We start from the raw sequence: 4,750 nt of genomic DNA, 5'->3' as shown, positions 1-4,750 counted from the left end.
TGGGTAGAAGGTGGGCTCTTTTTTCCTGGATCCCGTCCGTTCGCATCTATATAGGGTCGGTTGGTGCTCAAAATAATATTCTGAGCACCAGTTTCAGAATAGTGTCACCCTATATATATAGCCATGATCTTGCAAATCTAGCAAGACTAGAGAACCTCAATGCTACTTGGTTAGGTACGGGACCTGAAGCTGTCTTTCAGGCTCTTGACCTTGATCGACTTGTAATCCCTCCTGCTTAATAAAGTTCCTATTTTACCCGCAAAAAAAAAATATAGAGACGCGCTATTTGACTCCCTGGGTGCAGAATATTATTCTGCACCCGGGTCGGCTTATGCAGGAGCGGCTCCGTCCATCGCGCGCCGAGCGCTCCACCAGTTCGCGCGCACCAGGCCGTTTTGGGAGTGACATAATTTTACGGCGTGATTCGATCATCACCCGGTTCCACACCCGACCTGTTTCGTGTGGCTTCGCAGGTCGCGGCACCGTACATCTCCCGTAATAGTATTTTTTTGCACTGACAGTTTCTTATCTAACCGGGGAGCTACTCAGCCCACTACCCAGCCGCACCTCCTTTTTCCTATTGGGAGCAGTTGGGGAGTTGGAATCTGCGCAGCGGCCATCGGGTGCGCGTCCGGCGGCGAGAGGTGGCCGGGCTATGTGACCAAGCAAGCGGCAGATAGCGTCGTCGTCGCCGGTGAAATAAGCAGCCTCGTGGTCGGTCGTCCGAAGCGGCAGCAATGGCGGCGTGGTGTGATTGGCTTCAAACAAGACCGGCTCCCATCGGAGCGGAAGGGGGCGAGCGGCTGTTGGATTGCGGCAACTTGTGACTTCGGTGGGCTCAACCTTAGATTCTGTGCGTACTGTCGCATCCCCTTACAAGGTACATGAAGCTTTGCTTGTTTTCAATCGGCGTGCATGAATTTCGTTATGGCCTCCGCAAGATCTGAGATGTGCGCATTTTCCTATGTCAGCCGAGACTGAATTTTTTCTGCATAGATGTGGCGATCTGGTCCGCTAGGTAAGATAAGATGTCAGGGATAAATCAAAAAGAACTTATGTCTCCCCAGATTAGACCTGCGGCTGCCTCAAATCCTGCTACTATTCTTGATGTGCCTTTCCATAAACAGAGGTACTAATCCTGTTGTGTGTGTCTACGATTCATTGGTTCTGTCAGGTTCAGCTCCATTTTTTCTGTCATGAACCCAATCACATGTTCACTATTAGACTAAGCAATACAAGATTCAGATGATAAACATATGCATTATTAGATCTATGTAGGTTTCATGTCATCTCATCGCAATGTCGCCATGGCGGAGTGGTGGCGGCATCAGCTGCCTGGTCGGGCCGCGCGGCGGGTGGCGGCTGAGGGTGGCCTCGACATCAGCAGAGCGGGTGGCGGCTGCGGGATTCAGCGTGGTGAGCAGCAGGCCCCCTTAGTTGTGTCGTGGGTCGATTCACCCCGAGCGGAGAACTTCGGTGGGCTTCGACATAAGGTATGGTAGCTGGCCATTCTGTACTGTGTAAGTTTTTGCATTTAAATCACCTAGGAGGATGCCAATTACATGATACTCTTCATAATATGCAAAGAAAATCCTTAACTTTACTCTTGCTCTCTTTCCGGCCAGTTTAACTAGTAGGCAGCTGATTCAGGTTAAAAGTACCAACCATTATTCTGTCATCCCCATCTTCAACAGTTTACAAATGTCATATTTCAGAGGTTAAACTCAAGGATTGATAGATTATTCCTGTTAAAATGAGTAGTCCCTGTAACCAACTATAGATTAAACACCTCTGGAAAAAATACGAGAGCCAAGAGAGGCTGGATGTGTTTTCTTTCTTGCAGAGGAATGAGTGAAGTTGGATCTAGAGAGAACAAATAGCAAGTCCAGTGCTACTATTCTGCACATGAGAAAACGAGTTTGTAAAAATGAATCAAAAGTGAGCCCAAAAAAAAGTACTTTTACAATTGTCATTTTCTTAGGTTGTCTATCCAAGTAATACACATAAAAATATCAGGGCAATGAAATGCCTTTTCCTATCAGACTTGTATGATCTACTTAGGCAACATGGAATGGAGCTGAGAAATAAATGTCCAATCGAGGACATTGTATCTGTATTAACAATTTACCATGCTGAACAAACCTCCTCTATTGAAACCGAACACGGTAGCTGTGGTAGTGGTACTGTCCCATTTATACAAGACTTTGAAAATTAATCATATTCTCAGAAATCCGATTCTCTAATGCTTCATACCCCTTTTTTGTCAGACTTAAATGCTTTCTGAAAGTTCTGCCTTAATACTAGCAATTTCTGAGTTGTGTAAAATATTACACTGCATCCTTGTTAGTCACAAACTTGTCTTGGACATGCTCCAACTTAACCTGAACAAGATGCAGCACCTATTTAACAACTACAGTTGGAGAGTCATGTAGTTGTTTTCCTTTTAGATGGTTTCTGATTACCTAGAACATAATAATACCATTCTCATAATTTTATGTCGTGTGCTCACGTGTTATTTTTCATGTCGTGAGCAAGTGCTCACGTGTTCAGACTTTGGCTCCGTCTTTCAATTCACTTGATTCCTTATGATGTTATCCTTCTAGTCTTGTGAATTTTCATCAATTGTTTTTGTATTTCAGACGAAGATGAATCAACATAGCTCTCCTGTGTCATCTTGAATGATTTGAATGTAACCGGGCGTTTACCTGATTCTTTGGAGAAGTTTAGACCCATGCAAATCCATATCTAAAAAACTTGATTTGAAGCTCCCCTTGTGCATACTCTCCCTAAAACAAATTGCAGTTCTCTATATAGCTGAATATATTTTTATTCTTGTGTCTTGTCCATGTAATGTGCTTCCTTATGAATGCTTCCTTCTATTGGTGTCATCTACCAGATCATATCTGGAATTGTTGTAATGTAAGAATGATCCATGTCACCTACGTGACATTTTGTAATTCACATTTTTTATGTCCCATTGTATTACCATATTTATCATGGTGTGTTGATTTGTGCGACAACATAATTTCTTTATAAGAAATAACCGATGTAATTGGAGGCCCTGCTTACTGGATTTGTTGTGTATGCCAATTTTAACAGATCTCTCTGTAGCTAGCAGATTAAAAGTTTTTATTTTTAGAGCTGAAGGGTCGTAGCTAGATGTAGCTAGCTTAGTGGTCAAGTATATGCACATGCTTGTATGGTCGACAAATATGCAGGACTAGCTAATTAGCTGAGCTTGCGAATTCCAAATAGTGCACAATGAATTTAAGTAGTTGATTGGAAAAGGCATAATCAAATTTGCACAAACATATATTGTTCTATTGTTCACCAAACGATTCAGTACAAACTGAATTGAATCCGATGTCTATAACGTAAGAATTCCATAGCAAATACCATAATTTCCACTCAGGTACCACGAAATTCCATCTTTGGAAAAGAGGGTTTTTAGAGCCACTAATTACATTTTGCTTTCCGACGCTGATTTCTCCCATTGCTTATCTACCTGGGAAAGACCACACGTCCACACCTGACCAACACAATTATGTCACTGTCTTACACGCTAGCTCATGTCATAGCTTATCTTTTGACAGTCACTAGAATTTTCTCCGACGCATGGTGATAACCAGCTAGTCCCGTAGGAAAGCAGTGCTGGAGAGACTTGTCCAGGAAGCTGATATCAGATACGAAGGCGCTACTGCTGGAGTCACCGATAAGAGCTAAGGTGCCACTGCCATTGGGTGCCTGAGGCCTTTGGTGGGGACGGGAGCCTCCAGTATCGACCATTGTACTGCATCTTCCGATCCTCTGCTGCATCCCTCTTCCCGCTGTCAGCCTGGGATAATGTCATCGCAGGGTCAGATCGCTTACCCAACCAATAAGCAAAACACCGACTCAAACTAGAAATATCAATCAGTAAGTAATTACTAGTGACTGGGGAAGCAAGTTGCTCGACGATGACCTTGGACGTGCAGCAATGGCCAAAACTGAACCCGCCGTTAAAATTGTTGAAGCCAACAGAGAACACGCCGAGGGGGCTGTCCATCACACATACCAATTCCTTTAATGGTAGCTGGACAGATGTACTCCTTTATTTCTAGTTGTCTACAAATACCCACTTCCAAATAAATCAACAGAAATAACATTGACGCAGCATATGTGCTCTTAGTATACTATATTGTGTTGCACCAAAGCCATCCACCACCCGCTGTCCTCCCAACTAGACATAAATATCGAGCAAAGTTTAGAAGTAGTGTCTCGCTTGTAGCTATTGGCCTACTGCCAAAATGGCAAAATGGAAATGACCAAATAACATAATGGGTGTGCAATGAATGGAAAAGCATGGAGATAACAATGTCGATGAATTATCAATATCAAATGAGAGTAAATAAACAAATGTCTATGGAAGTCATGCAGTGGTAAACAGATAGCTCTGAAAGACAGGAAAAAAAGGTTAAAGATGAGCATGAATCTTAAGAAAAAGGGATGATATGGATCTTCCAATATGGAATCAAAGCCTTGGCAGAGCAAACATAAAAAAATGTTTGTTTCAAGAATTAGCCACATATGATAAATCTGTAAGCTCTAGTAGAGATTAGACATAAAAAATTCCAGAAGTTGAGAGAACCTGAAGAAAACTGAACCGCATCACCTGGGTAGCGTAATTTTCTTTCGATTAGGTACTTTCACATAGAACCTAGTTGAGCATGCCCACAAGCACTAGATTGGATATACAATTGAAGCCAACAAA

The 4,750-nt window shown here is 42.8% G+C and overlaps 1 long non-coding RNA gene across 2 annotated transcripts; it reads left to right on the top strand.

Moving 5' to 3' along the window:
• The first annotated feature begins 533 nt into the window (after nt 1–533).
• Nucleotides 534–2,994, top strand: LOC124677229. 2 transcript variants are annotated; one of them, XR_006993991.1, is made up of 4 exons: nt 534–880; nt 972–1,129; nt 1,269–1,493; nt 2,640–2,994. It is a non-coding gene; the product is annotated as an uncharacterized LOC124677229 (long non-coding RNA). The 2 variants fall into 2 exon arrangements; XR_006993990.1 differs by having other exon boundaries at nt 972–1,493.
• The last annotated feature ends 1,756 nt before the right edge of the window (nt 2,995–4,750 follow it).

This window comes from Lolium rigidum, chromosome 7 (assembly GCF_022539505.1).
Source record: "Lolium rigidum isolate FL_2022 chromosome 7, APGP_CSIRO_Lrig_0.1, whole genome shotgun sequence".
Taxonomy (NCBI): domain Eukaryota; kingdom Viridiplantae; phylum Streptophyta; class Magnoliopsida; order Poales; family Poaceae; genus Lolium; species Lolium rigidum.
This window is presented reverse-complemented; position numbering and strand designations above follow the sequence as displayed.